Source organism: Cheilinus undulatus, linkage group 3, assembly GCF_018320785.1.
Source record: "Cheilinus undulatus linkage group 3, ASM1832078v1, whole genome shotgun sequence".
NCBI classification, from domain to species: domain Eukaryota; kingdom Metazoa; phylum Chordata; class Actinopteri; order Labriformes; family Labridae; genus Cheilinus; species Cheilinus undulatus.
The window spans coordinates 2,573,369-2,594,454 of NC_054867.1; the positions used below are offsets into that span (position 1 = coordinate 2,573,369).

A 21,086-nucleotide genomic window follows, 5' to 3' on the forward strand; every position below is an offset into this window, starting at 1 on the left:
TGGAAAGATTCCTCATCCAGTGGATGATCCACAAACATGCTAATGCTGCATGCATGGATGATTTGCATGGTAACCTCTCATATTAAAATTAAAAAACTTAAGTTGAGCCACTCAAGCAAAATAACAAGGAAAGCAAAAATCCTCTATGTCAATGAATAAAACACATAGAGTGTTTACTTTAAAAGCAAGAACACAACTGATGTCATTCACTAACTAGCATTCATCCAAGGCTAGCTGAGGGCAAGTAAACTATTTTGGTGACCAACATGAAAAAAAAATGAGAAAATCACCAGATTTTTTTTCCTTTTTGGGGGGGTTCAAGTATAAGCATATATACTGCTTTCCACCTTATTATGCAAATGAAATTTTTCTCTTATTTTCCTTAATATTAATGCAAATGCCATGTCCCAACAAGGCTGTGACATCAGCAAGAAGGGGGCGGAGTCATGTTATGGGCCGGATTCATGAGGAGAGAGCTGGTAGGCCCCTTTAGGGTCCCTGAAGGTGTGAAAATGACCTCGGCAAAGTATATAGAGTTTCTGACTGACCACTTTCTTTCATGGTACAAAAAGAAGAACCATGCCTTCTGTAGCAAAATGATCTTCATGCATGACAATGCACCATCTCATGCTGCAAAGAATCCCTCTGTGTCATTGGCTGCTATGGGCATAAAAGGAGAGAAACTCATGGTGTGGCCCCCATCCTCCCCTGACCTTTAACCCTGTTGAGAACCTTTGGAGCATCCTCAAGCTAAAGATCTATGAGGGTGGGAGGCAGTTCACATCAAAACAGCAGCTCTGGGAGGATATTCTGACATCCTGCAAAGAAATTCAAGCAGAAAATCTCCAAAAACTCAAAAGTTCAATGGATGAAGAATAGTGAAGGTGATATCAAAGAAGGGCTCCTATGTTAACATGGAACTTGGCCTGTTAAGATGTTTTTGATTGAAATAGCTTTGATTTCAGTAAATATGACCTCCTAATGCTGCAAATTCAACAAATGATCATTTTCAGCTCTTTACAACCTATAAAATCTTTTAAAACTCTGTTTTGCTTAATAATGTGGAACAGTGCATTTTGAAGTTTTTATTTTTAATAAAATAACGGTTATCATTATGAAGTTTGTTCAAAAACATTTGAATTATGCTCTAACGGCTGATGACTTGAAAAATATTCTGTCATTTGCATTGGTATTTAGGAAAATAAGAGAAAAATGTCATTTGCTTAATAATGTGAAAAGCGGTGTGAATGAAGGGATAAAGACAGAATCTTAATTCTCGGCAGATAAGGCTGAACATTCAGCTTGGGGCCCCCTATTGGCCTGTGGGGCCCTATGCATTTGAATAGTCCGCATAGCAAGAAATGGCCCTGATCCCCACTGTGGAGCACGGTGGTGGCAGTATCATGCTGTGCTGTGGGGATGCTTCTCAGCAGCCGTCCCTATAAGGCTTGTAAAGGTAGAGGGTAAAATGAACGCAGCAAAATAAATGACAATCCTAGAGGACAATCTTATTCAGTCTGACAGAGAACTTTGGCTTAGGAGAAGATTTTTTCAAAGAAATGGTTTAAAGACAACATGCATGCTGATCTTACACATGCTAATATTAATAAATCAGATCCGGATGGACACCTCCAGGGTTGAGCTGGCTCCTAAAAAACAATAATTCATTACTCATTACCAGAGATGTCAAGTAAGTAAGTACAAATACTTCATTACCTTACTTAGGTAGAAATTTTGGGTATCTATACTTTACTGGAGTAATTATTTTTCAGCCGAATTTTTACTTCTACTCCTTACATTTTCAAGCAATCATCTGTACTTTTTACTCTCTACATTTTAAAAACAGCCTCGTTACTCCTATTTCATTTCAGCTTGTTTTACTTCCGGCTTGGCATCGTTTACAAAAACACAAATAAAAAAAACCAAAACCTATCCAGGTAAATCACGCCATCCGGATAGAGTGAATTTGATTGTGGTTGGATGAGAAGTATAAACATAATACTATTCTGACACCCTATTGGTTTGTATGCAACCCATCACACCTTCAAACATGACAGACCATGTCACACTCCAGTAAGGAAATAGCAGACGTATGTAGCCTAGTACGAAGATGTCCGTGGTAGAGACTCAAGAGAACTGGAGCGAAATGTCCCAACCAATCACAAGCAAGGAGGTTGGTAGTACACGTATATGGTTCTTGAATGTATTTACATTGTACTAAAATGTGTTCATTTTCAATGGGCAAAGATACGGCTGAAACAGTTGCATCCAAAATTTTTCAACATTAACATTTTAATATAACATTATAGTCATTACGGCCTTTAGAAACATGTTTTTTGGGGAGGTGGGGTAGAGCACTGTGGTAGCACGGAATTTATGGAATGGTAGAATGGGAATGGAATGCTATAATGGAATGGAATAGTAGAATGGAAATGGCCCCTGTGGTGCGGCCTAAGGTTTTGTCCTTAATGGTGTTTTTTCCCTATTACATAACTTTTACTTTTATACTCTAAGTAGCTTTGAAACCAGCACTTTTATACCTTTACTTGAGTAAAAAGCTTGAGTTGATACTTCAACTTGTACAGAAGTCTTTTTAAACCCTAGTATCTATACTTCTACCTGAGTAGTGACTGAATATGTAACCAGTGTTTGCTTATTATTGTGTAATAATAATGTAACAGATGTAATAGGTAGTAAATAATGTAGGCTAGAAACAGAAGACTAAGAACGTCTGTTGGAGGGCAGGGACCAGTAAATAAAGACCAGTAAAAAGGGTATTTGAGTTACATGATGTGTATCATACAAATTAAAGGTGCAAATGGGATCCCAATATTTACAACACTGCAGATTTACAAAACAGTTCAAGAGTGTGAAAACTCAATAGTCTCTGACGAATAGTTCAATCAACATGCAAAAATCCAAAAGTCCTTTCTTCCACAAATGTGAAGCAACGTATCATAACCTAGTCCGTTATGTTTATTGTTTAGGGTGGATTGTCCGAGAGCGCATAGATGTCCGAGGAGTTGTAGGTGGATTAGATGCGTAGCTTCGAGTTGGAGGGAGAACAGAAAGACAGGCAGCACAGCCTCCTACCAGACCATGGATAGTTGCACACAGAACAGGGAACGGGGTCAGCTCCAGGCCGATGGCACTAGCTCGCCATCACTTTAAACCTTTCATAGGGCACCTGGCCTGTATACACAAACAGGGCCATTAAGAACCACAAGACATTTCTTTCCTATTCATGTGTGTATATAACATGGTAATAACATGAAATGCTAATAGCTAAGCTAGCATTAGCATAGCTGCAAACACCATAAAATTTACTCTTGAGTACAAAAAATGCTTATGCAATACAACCGACCACATGTTAGCAATTAGCATTGTAGTTAGCATTAGCTTAATCAACTTTAGATAACAAAAATTATACACAGAATACAAAGACAGTTTAATCAAACATGTTAGCATTAGCATGTAGCTTGTGGCTAATGCTAAGGTCATTGCATTCATTTGTGTTTAAACTCACCAGTTCAGTAAGCACAATGCACAAGACAAGACAAGTTCCCCAGTCACAAGATGATCTATTTTGGTTCCTGAAGAGGGGTATACAAACTCTTAGTTTCAACCGACTTAAGATGAATTGTGAATTGTTTCAAATGTTTGGAGGTACTGACCTGTAAGCTGCTGTCCCTTGACTTCTCTCCCACACAACTAAAGGAAAGTAAGTCATGGCAGCTTAAACATTACCTCCAAGGGAATGGGATTCAACAGGGAATGGATTTCAACAGGGAATGGATTTCAACAGGGAATGGGATTCAGCAGGGAATGGATTTCAACAAGGAATGGGATTCAACAGGGAATGGAATTAAACCCTGGGTTACAAATACTTCTGACACCTCTGCTCATTACTAGTTGATTGACACAAACAGTTCTGAGTTACATAACTTAGTTACTCACAGCTAAACTATACAGTCACATTACTTTAACATATCTTCTTCTTCTGGAACGCAACTACCAGCTAAAAATCCGATGTTAAACCTCACATATGCTGGGTGTAAGGATACGTGAGTGATGTGGTTCTTAGTGTATCTGTGCTCCAGGAAAAGTTAGTCATCAGTGGAGTCCGTCTGTCCTGTTCAGTCATGTTGATAAAGTTAGCTAAAGACACTCTCTGTACACAAATCCTTCTAATGAGGACAGATCTCTCCCTGCTGCTCTTTAATAGTTAAAAGGTGAAAATCAGACCAAAACAGATAAATCTGTCCAGAACAAGACCACAGAAGGGAACATTTCCTGCTTCATATCTTCTGCTACAAGCCTATCTGTCCCAGCTTTTGTGGTAACCTGTAAATGGAGCTTTGACTGTTTGGTAAGTGTTGTATCATGCGGTTATGTTGATCCTCTCTCAGGCTCTGGGCATCTCTAGCTTCTAGCTTTGTGTAAGTCTGCTGCCTTTGCAGGAGTGTGGACAGATCTGAGGGTGAGTTCACAGCAGAGAGATGATTCCGTTTAAACTTCACCGTCACATTCTGCTCCTCTTAAGGCCGGCTCAGGCTGCACGAATTCAGCCAGATTTAAGCCCGACTGCAACGTCGCAGCTCATCATCAAAACTCGGGGCCGATTTAGAGCATCAGGAAGGACAAACGGTCTTGTAGTGTGACATAATTAACGACCCGTCCACGACCACGATTCAACAAGACTAGCATGTCAGAATTTTTTGTACATTGTCGTCTAGTTTGATACCCTGACCTGACGTTAACAATGTGAATCCTGACGTCTACCAACAGGAAAACATTTGCCCATTACCTTTGCATCATTTACAAGATTTACCACTTTGATCCACTTTTATTCCCTAACCCCCCAAAGCCAATTGTTTCATATTTGCTACACACTTTTTTGATACCTCTATCTAATCAAATTGATTAACAATTTCCTAAAAAGGATACAGTCCTGCATACAGTCATATAAATGATAAAAATGCCCTCCAGTGGATTATCAGTTTCAAACTTTTCCTAATGTATCAAATGTGGTACAGAACGTGTAAATGTGAAATTGTATGGCCTTATTTCTTATTTCTAAGACAGGGCAAGATTTGGTTACAAGGTCTGGAACGGTGCCGTCATGAACAACCAAAAATATTGTGTAGTCTGAGCCTTAACAGAGCTAAACTAGTGTTTTTATCTCCAGTCATTTAAAGCGGAGTACACACATAAGGAGCTTCTAAATCTGAAGAGATTTTTTATCTGTTAGAGACCACACACACGAAGATAAAATATCAGGCACTGAACAGTTTTGATCGTACTGCGTGTGGTGTGCTCTGATAATCTGAACACAGCACACCACACACATCATGATTCAAAAACCAAGAAGAAGAAACACAGCAACAACAGGAACACACAACGCAAAATGGAAGAGGACATATAAGAAGAGGGAATGATGGTGTTCTTGGGACTATTTTGAACGGAAAAATCCCGAACTATAAAAAAAAAAAAAAAGACTGCAGAGAAAATCCTGGAGACAGCACGAACACGGACTTTACAGTCTACTAGAGGTGAGTTGTTGTCAAATGAAGCTAATGGCTGCTGTTATTAGCCTTGTAACACAGGAACAGAAGTCCGCCGAACTTTATGATGCTTCAGCAGGTCAGCCATGCTTGTTTTTATTTACGCCTGCTTCCTTGTTCCTCACTCAGCTCGCTTCTTGATTGGCTACATTCTGTTCCACGTCACAATGGAGTGGTGCAGGAATGAGTCCTAAAACATGGAAGTGAGTTTGCATTTGACTTCCGGTTCCCTCGTCTGAAAGTCTATAGGAATTTTGAATGCGTTTTCGGTTAAATGCCTGAAATAAGGTCGGTGGTGAACACAAGTTCAAGAGAGTTTAACATTTTATCCTACAACATAAAATACATCTGAAACATGCCTCACCTTTGAATTGTGTATCTTTTCACGTCTTAATAAAAGCAGTTGCTAAAGGTAGCTAACAAGGACTACATACGTCATCATCTGAAGCGCGGCAACCCAGCTGTTCAGTTGTATCCGCGTGTGATGACGTTATATTTAGTTGACCGTGTTGTAGTTCAATATAACATGAGATTAGCTTTTTACTTTCGCCAGTTAGATTAATAAACCAGATACGATTCTAATATTATCAGTTTATGAAGATTATCTTTATGAACAAAATGTGTGAGATTTATAAACTTTTATTGGACACAGATTATTTTCAGCAATGATCCAAAAAAACCATTGAAAAATCCCATAGGCTCGACGCTGAGGGAACCCATGCTACGCGAACTCGAGCTAGCCTGTCAGTCGCCTGGATCAGAGACCGTGGCGTTAAAAGGAGTGTTTGATTTGTTTTCTCCACCAGGAGCCTTTATCATTTTACAGAAACAATAATGTGATAACTTATGGTTTCAGACAGGCCTGCTGACGTTAGAACATTAATAACCTAAAAATCCAGTGTTAATCCTGTTAAATCATTATCCTCATAAATTAACTTTAACCCTTTTGCCCTTCTCAGGTATTTTTGGCCATTTTTCTCATCTTTTTTTTTTTTCAAATTTGCAGATTTACAGCTTGTGGCATGAATTTTTACAGGAACTTTTCTTTCTAGTTAAATTTTACTGTACTCTTAAATGTCATTCATACTCTCTCAATGAATTTTGTACCCTCGGGACACCCTCGAGGCAAAAATGCACGTACAACAAAATTGCTTTTGAATCAGCATACGTCAATATTTTTTTCAACTTTTTTTTTCATAAATCTCTTAAACAACTTCAGACCTGCTCAACACTACCAAACATTCAATAATTTTCAAAATTCTAACCCTTTAAATGCCAGTTTGATTATTTGAAATATTCATTTTTTACTGCTAAAAAAAAAAAAAAAAACACAAAAAGGGAATTATTTTCCATAAAATTAATAGTGGAAAGAAGGGGCTTTGGTGCTGATGAGAGTCTTGGATGGGTCAAAGATTAGCAACAAAACTGATTTTATGCACTAGTATTTTTTATGTAGTGCCGGCTTTGACATTCGGGCAACCTCGGGACACCTTCAAGGCAAAAATGTACATGTTAAAAAAACTGCCATTAAATCAGCATACATCAATATTTTTTCTACTTTTTTCATAAATGTCTTTAACAACTTCAGACCTGCTCAAAACTACCAAACATTCAATAATTCTCAGAATTTTAACCCTTTTAAAAAACTCCCCATAATTTAACAGGCAAAAATAGAAGAATTTGGTGCATGGTCCTACAATGGGTAAATGGTTGGATCTGGTGGAATACGGTAAAAATGTCACATTTCACTAGACTTCTTCACATTGAAATGCTGACATTAAAGAATGCATGATTTTATACTGCAATGACAGTGAGATTAAAAATCCTGGTTTTAATGGAAGTCAGTGGGGGCATTTTTGACTCAAAGATGTCCAGAGGGGATATCTGACATTACGTAAAAAATACTAATGCAATCAAATCAATTTTGTGGCTAATCTTTGACCCATCCACGACTCTTATCAGCCCCAAAGCCCCATCTTTCTATTATTTCTAATATGGAAAATAATTCACTTTTTGCATTTTTTTTGCAGCAAAAAATGAAATATTTCAAATAATCAAACTGGTATTTTTAAAATTCTGAGAATTAATGATTTTTTTGTAGTTTTGAGCAGGTCTGAAGTTGTTAAAAAGATTTATGAAAAAAAAGGTAGAAAAAATTCTGAAGTATGCTGAGTTAATGGCAGTTTTTTTGAACGTGTACATTTTTGCCTCGTAGGTGTCCCGAGGGCAGTAAATCTGAGGAGGGCAGAAGGGTTAATCTCTTTAACAGGTGATAATAATGATGTTTCTATGACTTTGGTCTCATGTATGACTGTAGAACTGTCCTTTGTTTGGACCTTTTTTATTTACAGATTTTGTCATAAATTTGCAACAGTAATCCTGTCTAAAGATTTCTTTAATCTGGTAAAATTATGATGCTAATCTGGTCAATTCATTCTTGTCAAATCAAAATTTAATCTACAGGTTTAATATAGTTTAATTCAGAATTTCTGCCTTTAATCTTGTAAATTTACAACTTCAAAGTTCAACAAAACAACAACTTTAAACCTGAAATCTTATCTTTACTTCTTTAATTTCTGACTCTGTTTAATTTAGAGGGGGTAACATATTTTATTATATCCCCTTCCTCCATTAGTACCCTGGGTAGTTGACCCCTTGGCCCCCCACTGCTGCGCCCCTGTTCGGGTAAAGAAGGAATACCAGAAATAATAAGAGATATGTGATGTAAAAGAGAAGAAGCGGTGACTAAGAGAGAAATAATATACAGGCCCCCTCTTCCATTGGGGCCCGGGGTAGTTGGCCCCTTGGCCCCCCACTGCTGCGCCCCTGTTAGGGTAAAGGCGGAATAAAAGAAAGACAGATGGATGTAGAGGAGATGAAGCAGTGAATGAGAGAGAGAGAGTGAAATACTGAGAGCAGGGGTGAGGGAGGGTGAGGGAGGAGGGAGTCAGTGTGGAGGAGGAGTAATTCAGAGAATGCAGCCCCCCCCCCGCTCCTCCTCCTCCTCATAGACATCCCTCCTCCTCTGGTAGCGGACATTAGTGAGCAGCTACTCGGCAGGAAGACCGCCGCTGCTGCTGTCACTGGGAGGACTGGGAACACTGGAGCTCTGTGGTTTTTCTCCTCGGTGGTTTTTCTCCCATTCCGGTCTCGGTCTGAGGATTGTTCTGGTTCCTGGTCTGGGTGGTTCGGTGGCTTATGTCGGCCCCGGAGAGCCAAGCAGCTCGGAGACTTCGTGTCGCCTGATTCCGTCAGAGGAGATCCGACACCGAGCACCGAGCCGAGATTTATCCGCCCCGAGGAGCGTCTAAACGGGGGACGAGTGGAGGATTTACCCCGGGATTTAACGGAGCCTGGAGCCGCGCTAACGGTAAGTACACCACCTAATCAGCCCCGGTACGCGGACGGGTCTCCTTCGGTAGGATCCGGGTCTCTCCATGGATCCGTGTCTGTGTGGGTCTGTGGTTTCTGGTGTTAGTGGGGCTGTAGTGTGTGTGGATGTGTTAATCAGATTTATTATGAAAGTATGATTAGCCTATATGATTTAGTATTAAGCTACTGTGACCATGCCCCCCCCCCCCTCCCCGTATTTGAGGTCTAAACCCCCCAGCAGGTCTCCGGAGCTCCGGTTGTTGTCAGATCAGCTCTCAGTTATTTTTAGGATGGGTGTTATTAGCTCTCTGCTGCCTGCCTGCTGCCGGTGTTATGGCTTAAACAGTGACCGTGTTCACTGATGACTTTCAGGAGAACGTTGTCGTGGTGACGGCAGAGAACAGGAAGTGTCTCAGTGTTTCTGTGGGTTTTCATTTAAGATATTTTTAATAAATTCATTACAAAAGTAGAAAATAGAAGACTAAAGACATTAGTGATAAATAAAAGTATTATATTATTAGAGAAAATGAAAGACTGAAGACATTTAATAAACGAACATATGATAGTTGTATAGAAATAAAAGATTCAACGTATTTATTATCAATAAACATTTTCATTATCGGAAATAAAAGATTAAAGACACTGAGATATTTAGAGTAAACTTATAGCATTAATAAAGTAATCAAAGGTCGAACTAACTACATTTTTGACATTAAAATGGAATTATTTAAAATGTAAGACTTTTCAAACACATTATCACTTTATAATAAACGAATAAAGATCCCTCAGGACTCTATCGTCATCATAGCTGCTCTGACTAGGACAAATACGGACACATTCAGCTGAATGTCACCAGTTAACACGGTCACTAATTAAAATATAACACCAGGCTACTTAACCTGCTCCCTCCCTGATGCCTCACTCTCTCCCTCCCTCCTCTCTTCTCCTTCGTTCTTTTCCTCGTCTCCTTCCTCTCTGTGGATGGAACAGGTGCATTTTTACTGGTGGGAAACAGGTGGCCCTGGATCCCCATGTGGCCCCCTTCTTGGCTCAATGTGGCCTTCTAGTAAGTACTAAGTATTGGAGACCAGCGTTGGTAATCAGTCTCTTTACTAGGCATGCATTCATGTATCGGTTCAAGATAACTATCAGTCCTATAGTCAAACATCAGCATCAGTAATAAGGATAATGAGGATTTGACCAATATCAGCAGATGTGATATTTTAACACTGCTTTATTGTTTAACCAACTCATGTATACCCCAGTATCCCCCCAGTATCCCCCCAGTATCCCCCCATGTTGTCTGAACTGTAGATTTAAACCTCTATATCTGTACTAGCCATAATTTTTCCAGTTAGTGCAGCTCTACTGTTAACTCTTATAAGACTAATGAATATTTCAGTCATAAATTCTTAATCAAACCAGAGCTGAAAGTCTGACTGTGAAGTGTTAATGGATAATGGTAATGATTTTTAACAGCAAGTTATTGACCAGTCAAAGACAGTTTGAACCACCGCTACAACCAACCCCGGCCGTGGGCCAAAGAACATGGAAGGTTATCCCATCAGGGGGGTCTTTAACCTCGTGTTTTTAAACTAGAGACAGTAAGGTGGTTTTACTACCATCAAAAGTGTTTTATGTTCCCTATCTTAATTAAACTTTCTGACTGAATTAAAGTAAGTTTTTGATGGATATTTACCTCTTACTTCCATGTTTATGTGTGTGTGTGTGAGACAAAGAAAATGCATCATCACCAGATTTAACGACACATCTATACCAGTAAAAAATATCAGTCTATTTCAGCTGTAAATATCAGTCTATGTCAGCTGTAAATATCAGTCTATTTCAGCTGTAAATATCAGTCTATATCAGCTGTAAATATCAGTCTATATCAGCTGTAAATATCAGTCTATTTCAGCTGTAAATATCAGTCTATATCAGCTGTAAATATCAGTCTATTTCAGCTGTAAATATCAGTCTATTTCAGCTGTAAATATCAGTCTATATCAGCTGTAAATATCAGTCTATTTCAGCTGTAAATATCAGTCTATTTCAGCTGTAAATATCAGTCTATTTCAGCTGTAAATATCAGTCTATTTCAGCTGTAAATATCAGTCTATTTCAGCTGTAAATATTAGTCTATATCAGCTGTAAATATCAGTCTATATCAGCTGTAAATATCAGTCTATTTCAGCTGTAAATATCAGTCTATTTCAGCTGTAAATATCAGTCTATATCAGCTGTAAATATCAGTCTATTTCAGCTGTAAATATCAGTCTATATCAGCTGTAAATATCAGTCTATATCAGCTGTAAATATCAGTCTATTTCAGCTGTAAATATCAGTCTATTTCAGCTGTAAATATCAGTATATATCAGCTGTAAATATCAGTCTATATCAGCTATAAATATCAGTATATATCAGCTGTAAATATCAGTCTATATCAGCTGTAAATATCAGTCTATTTCAGCTGTAAATATCAGTCTATTTCAGCTGTAAATATCAGTCTATGTCAGCTGTAAATATCAGTCTATATCAGCTGTAAATATCAGTCTATATCAGCTGTAAATATCAGTCTATTTCAGCTGTAAATATCAGTCTATTTCAGCTGTAAATATCAGTATATATCAGCTGTAAATATCAGTCTATATCAGCTATAAATATCAGTATATATCAGCTGTAAATATCAGTCTGTTTCAGCTGTAAATATAAGTCTATATCAGCCTTAAATATCAGTATATATCAGCTGTAAATATCAGTCTGTTTCAGCTGTAAATATAAGTCTATATCAGCCTTAAATATCAGCCTATATTTGCTGTAAATATCAGTCTATTTCAGCTGTAAATATCAGTATTTATCAGCCTTAAATATCAGTCCATATCAGCTGTAAATATCAGTCTATATGATCTGTCAATATCAGCCTATATTTGCTGTAAATATTAGTCTATATCAGCTGTAAATATCAGTCCATATCAGCTGTAAATATCAGTCTATATGATCTGTAAATATCAGTCCTTATATGCTGTAAATATCAGTCTGTATCAGCTGTAAATATCAGTCTGTAACAGCTGTCAATATCAGCCTATACTTGCTGTAAATATTAGTCTATTTCAGCTGTAAATATCAGTCTACATCATCAGTAAATATCAGTCTATATCAGCTGTAAATATCAGTCTATATCAGCCTTAAATATCAGCCTGTATCAGCTGTAAATATCAGTCTATATCAGCTGTAAATATCAGTCTATATCAGCTGTAAATATCAGTCTATATCAGCTGTAAATATCAGTCTATATCAGCTGTAAATATCAGCCTATATCAGCTGTAAATATCAGCCTATATCAGCTGTAAATATCAGTCTATATCAGCTGTAAATATCAGTCTATATCAGCTGTAAATATCAGTCTATATCAGCTGTAAATATCAGTCTATATCAGCTGTAAATATCAGCCTGTATCAGCTGTAAATATCAGTCTGTATCAGCTGTAAATATCAGTCTGTATCAGCTGTTAATATCAGTCTATGTCAGCTGACAATATCAGTCTATATCAGCTGTAAATATCAGTCTATGTCAGCTGTAAATATCAGTCTATTTCAGCTGTAAATATCAGCCTGTATCAGCTGTAAATATCAGTCTGTATCAGCTGTAAATATCAGTCTGTATCAGCTGTAAATATCAGTCTATGTCAGCTGACAATATCAGTCTATTTCAGCTGTAAATATCAGTCTGTAACAGCTGACAATATCAGCCTATATTTGCTGTAAATATCAGTCTGTATCAGCTGTAAATATCAGTCTGTATCAGCTGTAAATATCAGTCTGTAACAGCTGACAATATCAGCCTATATTTGCTGTAAATATCAGTCTGTATCAGCTGACAATATCAGCCTATATTTGCTGTAAATATCAGTCTGTATCAACTGTAAATATCAGTCTGTATTTGCTGTAAATATCAGCCTGTATCAGCTGTAAATATCAGTCTGTATCAGCTGTAAATATCAGTCTGTATCAGCTGTCAAGATCAGTCTGTATCAGCTGTAAATATCAGTCTATATCAGCTGTAAATATCAGTCTGTATTTGCTGTAAATATCAGCCTGTATCAGCTGTAAAAATCAGCCTGTATCAGCTGTAAATATCAGTCTGTATTTGCTGTAAAAATCAGCCTGTATCAGCTGTAAATATCAGTCTGTATTTGCTGTAAAAATCAGCCTGTATCAGCTGTAAATATCAGTCTGTATTTGCTGTAAAAATCAGCCTGTATCAGCTGTAAAAATCAGCCTATATCAGCTGTAAATATCAGTTTATATCAGCTGTAAATATCAGTCTATATCAGCTGTAAATATCAGCCTGTATCAGCTGTAAATATCAGTCTGTATCAGCTGTAAATATCAGTCTGTATCAGCTGTAAATATCAGTCTGTATTAGCTGTAAATATCAGTCTGTATCAGCTGTAAATATCAGTCTATATCAGCTGTAAATATCAGTCTGTATCAGCTGTAAATATCAGTCTGTATCAGCTGTAAATATCAGTCTGTATCAGCTGTAAATATCAGCCTATATCAGCTGTAAATATCAGTCTGTATCAGCTGTAAATATCAGTCTGTATCAGCTGTAAATATCAGCCTATATCAGCTGTAAATATCAGCCTGTATCAGCTGTAAATATCAGTCTATATCAGCTGTAAATATCAGTCTGTATCAGCTGTAAATATCAGTCTGTATCAGCTGTAAATATCAGTCTGTATCAGCTGTAAATATCAGTCTGTATCAGCTGTAAATATCAGTCTGTATCAGCTGTAAATATCAGCCTATATCAGCTGTAAATATCAGCCTGTATCAGCTGTAAATATCAGTCTGTATCAGCTGTAAATATCTATCCTCTGCTTTGTAAATGTCCATCTATAACTTTGTCTTTTTCAGCCTATACTCTATTCTATATGAACCCTCAGGAGGACGTGTTTTTCCTCCATAAAGGTGAAGTCCTGGCTCTCAGCAGGACGTGTTGGCTCTTCTCTTTTTCATTCTGCTCACGTCCTTTTTGCCATGGAGACGTTAGACAGCCTGCTGAGGTCTGTGTGCCTCCTCTGACCGAGGGGGGAGGATGGGGAGGAGGGGGAGGAGGGGAAGGAAGGAAAAGTGAGAGGAGAGGAAACCACTGTCACTCTGACAGGAAACATTACCTGGATTGAAACATCTCTCCTGGTCCTGAAGTTCAAATCTATCTGAATATCAAATATCTCTGTAGTTCTGTCCTGGAATAATCAAATGGTTAAATATCTGATGTTTACTTTGATTTTTTTATGGTCAGTGTTAGTTTAAGAATCCAGTTTTTCCTCTGACTTTTAAAAGTTTGAGTTTGAGTAATCATTGTGTTCTGGGATGATTCGGAGCTCTCTAAATGATCCTGTGTTTTATATCTTGGGTCGTCAAGATATCAGATAATAATCATTGATATGGTTTTCAGAAATCCATTCATTCAGACCTGTTTGAGAGATTAATCTCATAAGTAGTCCCAGGTCTTGGTCAGTCAGTCTGAGATGGTCTAAAGTGGGTTTTTTTTTGTTTTGTTTTTTTTTGTTAATGTTGCTGAGGTAGTAGAGGAGTAACTCGTCTCTGTAGAGGTCTGAATGTTCTAGAAAGTCCTCAGACCTGGATCCTGTCTCTTACCTGGTGGTGATTTTATTACTGTAGTTAAATGGCTCAACTGCGCCCTCTTGAAATCTCTGCTAAGGCACCTCTGCAGAGGTTCTTTAAGCTCCATGGACTATATTTGGTGGTCTGAGATCTACAGAAAACTCTCTGAGTTCTGACCCTGAGTCCAACAGGAAGTCCACCATCTTTGATAAACTATAGGACAGAGGAACAGCTGTCTGTAGAGGTTATTATAGGTCAGTTAGTGCACCTGTAGATTGACCTGTAGTTACCATGGGTTCAGTGTTTATAGTGATTTAAGTAGGGATGTACCAATGTATCTGTTTAACCTTGGCACTGGTCCATATCAGCCTAGTTTACAAACATCAGACAGATCATAGCCTGAGCAGATATCAGTCACAATAATTATCAGGTGTGTCTGATGCTCCTGTTTGACCTTAAATCGAGTCTCCAGGATGTCGGTACATCCCTAGATTTACTGTTAACTAAACTGTATCAGACTTTAAAGTCTCCAGGATGTTGGAACGTCCCTAGATTTACCGTTAACTAAACTGTGTCGGCGTTTAATACCTCTGGGATGTTGGTAGGTCCCTAGATTTACTGTTAACGTTGTCACCATTTAAGGATGTCAATATCGTGGTCACAGCTCGCCCTCCCTCGGCCCTTCTGTCTGGGTTAAACAGAGAGCTGATTGGCAGTTTAAGGTTCTGATTCATCCCCTGGGGGCCGTTACTCTGACGCCAGCTGAGGGGCCAAGAGGGCCACGAAATTTACTACACCCCCAAATACTCACAAATCAACACTGAGCCGCAGTGACAGACCACACTGGGTCATACTCCAACTATTCTAGTCAGCCTGTCATCTGTGTTTCTGTTGTTGTTCTACAGTGTTGATGTGTCGCTGATTTTCAGGAGCGAGAGCAGCTGAGCACACTCACCATGTGTGTTGTTGTGTTATTGTGTTAGTGTGTTGCTGTGTGTTGGTGTGATGGTGTTAGTGTAAACCTGTGTTGGCTGTAGGGTTAGGGTTAACTTAACTCTGACCACAGAGATCTCTGTTAGTTTCCTGCTCTGATGATGGTCATACGTTTGTGTTAGTTTCCACACTGAGCTGCTGGTTTATCCACTCAGGTGTGTTTTGAGCAAACAGTGGGATGCATGTGTGTGTGTGCTGTTGTGTGTGTGTTGGTGTGTCAGCAGTGCAGCAGTCGTCCTCTGCAGCGTCGTCATGTGTCAGTGAAGCTGCAGCTCTCTCTTAAAGGAATAATCTGAGTTTTTTATTTGATCCAGATTATGAAGTCTAATTATCATAGGGTCCAGAGGAACCCTGGGCTCAAACTGTGACTGTCTTTTATCTAACTGTTTGTCTTGAAGTGAATTTCTGCAGCGGTGCCATCATCCCTAGTTTAAACAGTATTGTTACAAAACTCTAGAGCTCATTTCAACATTCTGAGATCCTGACTTCTTGATTCTGGTCTCAGATTTTTCTTCAGTCTTTCCATTCAAAGTTGCCTTGTCCTCTAAACGACCTCCTTGTTCTGAGATTTCTCAGCTCTGACATCTCAGATCTTTAGATGTTTGTTAAGCGTTGTGGCAGGATAGCTCAGTGGTTTACATCACTGACTGTGTTTCCGGAGATCAGGGTTTGAATGAGTACCTAGCGTGGGACCTTGGGTAAGGTCCCTGACACCTTGAACACCTGATAACACCTGTCCCACATGTACATCGCTCTGAACAAAAGCGTCTCCTAAATAACAGTAGATTTCCTGTTCAGTCCATTCTCCTCTCTTTCAGGCTGATTCTGATCGTCAAACTGACTCTCTAATTTTTCTCTGTGGCGTACAAAACTTTGATGAACCAGCCAATCAGAAAAAGGTAGACAATTGACCGATCATGTTAGCTCTGCCCACCAGGAGACATTTGCTTTGATTTCACTTAGAGAGTCCCAACATTTTATCACACACACACACACCCCCCCCCCACACACACACACACATACATCATCTCAGTCCTATAACTCTGCCTCAGCTCCTCCTACAGACTTTATTGTGGCTTTAAAAGCAGACACATTTTTTTTAGCTATTTATGCTGGATTGACTGTTTTACTATCTTGGACAGATTTGAATAATTTCTGTTAAAGTTTAATGATTTTTGGCTCTCAGAGTGTGTATGTAATAGAATGTTGGGACTCTCTTTGTGACAATTCTGGTTTAGCAGTACTGTACCAGATAGGGTTTTGTCCATCAGATTGGTCATGTGGTAAAAGTTTCAGTGTCTGTTGTTCTTTTGTGGCCATAGAAATAATTCTTGTTGTTGATTTATTATTAGAGATACCGAGTACTGATAATGGAAGTAGAGAGCAGTGTGGTCCTATCATGCAGTTCTCTTTCCGTATCCAGCTGAGTAGATAATGATGATGGTGACGATGATGATGGTGATGATGACAATGATGGTGATGATGACAATGATGATGGTGATGATAGTAGAGAGCAGCATGGTCGTATTGTGCAGTTCTCTCTCCGTATCAGGCTGAGTAGATGATGAGGATGACGATGATGGTGGTGATGACGGTGATGACAATGATGACGATGACGATGATGGTAGAGAGCATCATGGTCGTATTTTTAGTTCTTTCTCTGTGTCAGGCTGAGTAGATGATGATGATGGTGATGACGATGATGATGATGATGATGGTGATGATGGTGATGACGATGATGATGATGATGGTGATGATGGTAGAGAGCGTCGTGGTCATATCGTGCAGTTCTCTCTCTCTATCAGTCTGAGTAGATGATGACGATGGCGATGACGATGATTATGATGATGACGATGATGGTGATGATGATAATGATGATGATGACGATGACGATGATGATGATGACGATGACGATGACGATGACGATGATGATGACGATGATGGTGATGATGATGATGGCGATGATGATGGTGATGATGGTAGAGAGCTGCGTGGTCGTATCTACTCAGTATCAGTCTGAGTAGATGATGACGATGATGATGACGATGATGGTGATGATGATGATGACGATGATGGTGATGATGATGGTGACGATGATGATGACGATGATGATGACTGTGATGGTGATGATGACGATGATGATGACGATGATGGTGACGATGATGATGACGATGATGGTGACGATGATGGTGTTGATGATGATGATGATGGTGATGATGATGATGACGATGATGATGATGATGATGATGGCAGAAAGCGGTGTGGTCATATCGTGCAGTTCTCTCTCTGTATCAGTCTGAGTAGATGATGACGATGATGATGACGATGATGATGACGACGATGGTGATGATGACGATGACGATGACGATGATGATGATGGCAGAAAGCGGTGTGGTCATATCGTGCAGTTCTCTCTCTGTATCAGGCTGAGTAGATAATGATGATGGTGATGATGATGATGACGATGATGATGGTGATGATGATGATGATGATGATGATGATGATGGTAAAAAGCGGCGTGGTCGTATCATGCAGTCCTCTCTCCGTAACAGGCTGAGTAGATGACGATTATGGTGACGACGATAATGGTGATGATGACGATGATTATGATGACGATGATGATGGTAGAAAGCGGCGTGGTCATATCGTGCAGTCCTCTTTCTGTATCAGGCTGAGTACATTATGTTGATGGTGATGACAAAGATGGTGATGATGACGATAATTATGATGACGATGATGATGATGGTAGAAAGCGGCATGGTCGTATTGTGCAGTCCTCTCTCTGTAACAGGCTGAGTACATTATGATGATGGTGATGACAATGATGGTGATGATGACGATGATTATGATGACAATGGCAGAAAGCGGCGTGGTCATATCGTGCAGTCCTCTCTCTGTAACAGGCTGAGTAGATGTCGATGGTGGCAGACTTCTCTCCATCCCCCTCTGATCAGATCCTGATCCTGATCCCCATGGTTCTCTAGGCTAAAACAGGGATGAGACATGTGCCGCGTTTATCCGCCCACACGCTGTTTCTATTCTGTGTGAGTGTGAGTCACGCCGCCGACACGCCTCGCTGTCCACCTGTCCACACACGGCGGTCAGAAATAAACGGCTGTTTGAGGAGCTTTAAAAGGAGCGGGATGGAGTGAGATGACGCCGTCGCTATTCTTAGTCTGACAGGAAGTCAGACACAAACACTCTCCCTGCTGTCATGGTTACATTCCTGGTTAAAATAAACGCCAAGAAAAGTTGGGACAGGCTGTCTGTGTTCTGATTGGCTGATTTACCTCCCTCATCCTGGTAGCAGAAATTTAAACATGAATATTATAGGAGTTAATTCCTGTTAATGATAATAAAACTAGGTGTCCTGTCTGTTCATGATCAGATATTGATGACTCCTACAGGCTGGCTAAATTACACAAAAACAGTTGACAACATCTGTGTAAAGAGAGGTTAGAATGTCCTAACTATCAGTCCTACTGAGAGTTCACTACAGCAGCTGGTCAATATGACAGTAAAGAGGTTTAAGGATCCTAAAGTTTCACTGTTTTACTCCGAGATCCTAGAAAATTAAAATAGTCTGTTTATATTAGATATTAATAAACACAGATACAGGCATATTTCATGTTTTAATCTTTAAACTAGTCCACTAGTATCAGAAAAGGATAAGTTTAACGTCTGTTTAAAACAGCCCTACTGTTTTTGTAATGAACTGATTATTAGCTAGCATCAGCCCTCAATTAGCTGCCTGAAGCCTTTGTTTTCATCACTGCTGTTCAGCTCGTGTCTTTATTAATAAAATAATTCAGTTAAGATCCTCTCATCCTGTTTAGAAGTTCAGGTTATACTTTGACTTTATAGGACTCGTTTAGTGTTGAATATGCTAACTGAAAATTAGCCTCGTGAGGTTATAGGTAGGTGTTGATGCTAACTGAAAATTAGCCTGGTGTAGATGTAGGCTGGTGTTGATGCTATCTGCTTATTTTCCTGATGTAGTTGTAGGCTGGTGTTGATGCTAACTGCTAATTTTCCTCATGTAGTTGTGGGTTGGTGTTGATGCTAACTGCTAATTTTCCTCATGTAGTTGTGGGTTGGTGTTGATGCTAACTGCTTATTAGCCTGGTGTAGATGTAGGCTGGTGTTGATGCTAACTGCTTATTAGCCTGGTGTAGATGTAGGCTGGTGTTGATGCTAACTGCTTATTAGCCTGGTGTAGATGTAGGTTGGTGTTCATGCTAACTGCTAATTTTCTAATCCAGGTTCTCTGGTTCAGTCTTTCGACTTTCCCGTCCATGTTAGAGCTAACTTGTTTTGATGCGAGGCATTCACTCTATCATCCAGTTTCGCCTCTGCTGCCACCTGGTGGCCGTTTTAGTCCCACTGTAGGGGATTAAGCTGCTGTTAAAGCTTCACTGTAAGGACCTGGAGAACATGAAGATCTACCACCGTGTCAATCTGTATTGCTCAGACCTGGTCAGTTTAGGCCCCCTGGTCTGTTTCGGGCCTCTGCTCTATAACAGAGCTAAAGGCCCTCAGGAGGGGCTCCATGGTCAGTCAGTGATCTGCAGATGAATCTGTGAGTTTGCCATGTTTAACCTCTGGATTGGGGCGTTGAGTAACCTCAGTCGGCTCAGGGATGTGGCCTATACCCTGGAGGACTGAAGACTGGCAGTTCTAGCTCTGCTAACACTAACCACAGTGGGCTGGTCTAGGTGTACCTGCTGACTCCTTGGTGGGTCTAACAGAAACAGGTCTTGGTGTTGATGGTTTTCCTTCAGGGAGTCTGTGAAACATCAATTTGACTTCAGTCTCAGCTGATATCAGCCCTGATCAATAACTGATATTTATTATTATTATGATTCTTTCATTCAAAAAAAAATTCTAATGAGTCAAATCCAAACATTAAATCTCTAATTTTTAATGGAAAGGAGCAGAAAGTAGAATAGTCTTCTATCTGAACAGACCAGCTTAACTTTCGAGGTTTACGGGACGTCCAGGACACTAGCAGCTAATACAAAGATGAGGAGGTCAGCAGGAGGACTGACTCTGATCAGTTTTAGGGTCTAACAGGAGAGAAGAGGACTTCACAGTCAGAGTCTGATTGAGATTTTCAAAAACACTGGTACGGGTCTTATCCCTGATTTTAAACTATGAAAACTTCAGACTGCTCATGCAGTCTTCAGACCCCTAAATGTCACCGTTGTTTAGATTTTTATTCTCATTAATCCAATCAATAGTTTTTTTTATACACTCTAGTCAGGCTTTCCTGTGTCTGAGGAGAGTCTTCATCTCCCCGCTCTGCCATAAAGCCCAGATCAGTGGAGGGCTGCAGTGATGTTTGTCCAGCTAGAACTCATGGTGACCAGCTCTAGAAGAGTCCTGGTTGGTCCAGACTTCTTCATGTGAGAATTTTGGAGGCCACTGCTCTCTTGGGAACCTTCAGAGCAGCAGAAATGTTTCTGTAGTCTTCCCCAGATCTGTGCCTGTCAACAATCCTGTCTCTGAGCTCTGCAGCTCTGAG

The 21,086-nt window shown here is 39.6% G+C and overlaps 1 protein-coding gene across 2 annotated transcripts in view; it reads left to right on the forward strand.

The window, feature by feature from the left end:
* Positions 1–8,598: 8,598 nt before the first annotated feature.
* The window catches only part of LOC121528005 (dystroglycan-like), a 46,816-nt gene continuing 34,328 nt past the window's right edge, over positions 8,599–21,086 (forward strand). The window contains exons 1-2 of one of the 2 annotated variants that reach the window (XM_041815108.1): positions 8,599–8,934; positions 9,927–10,002. The gene's annotated coding sequence lies outside the window, so the exon portion shown is untranslated. The remainder of the gene's footprint in view (positions 8,935–9,926; positions 10,003–21,086) is intronic. The other variant, XM_041815099.1, reaches the window with a different exon arrangement.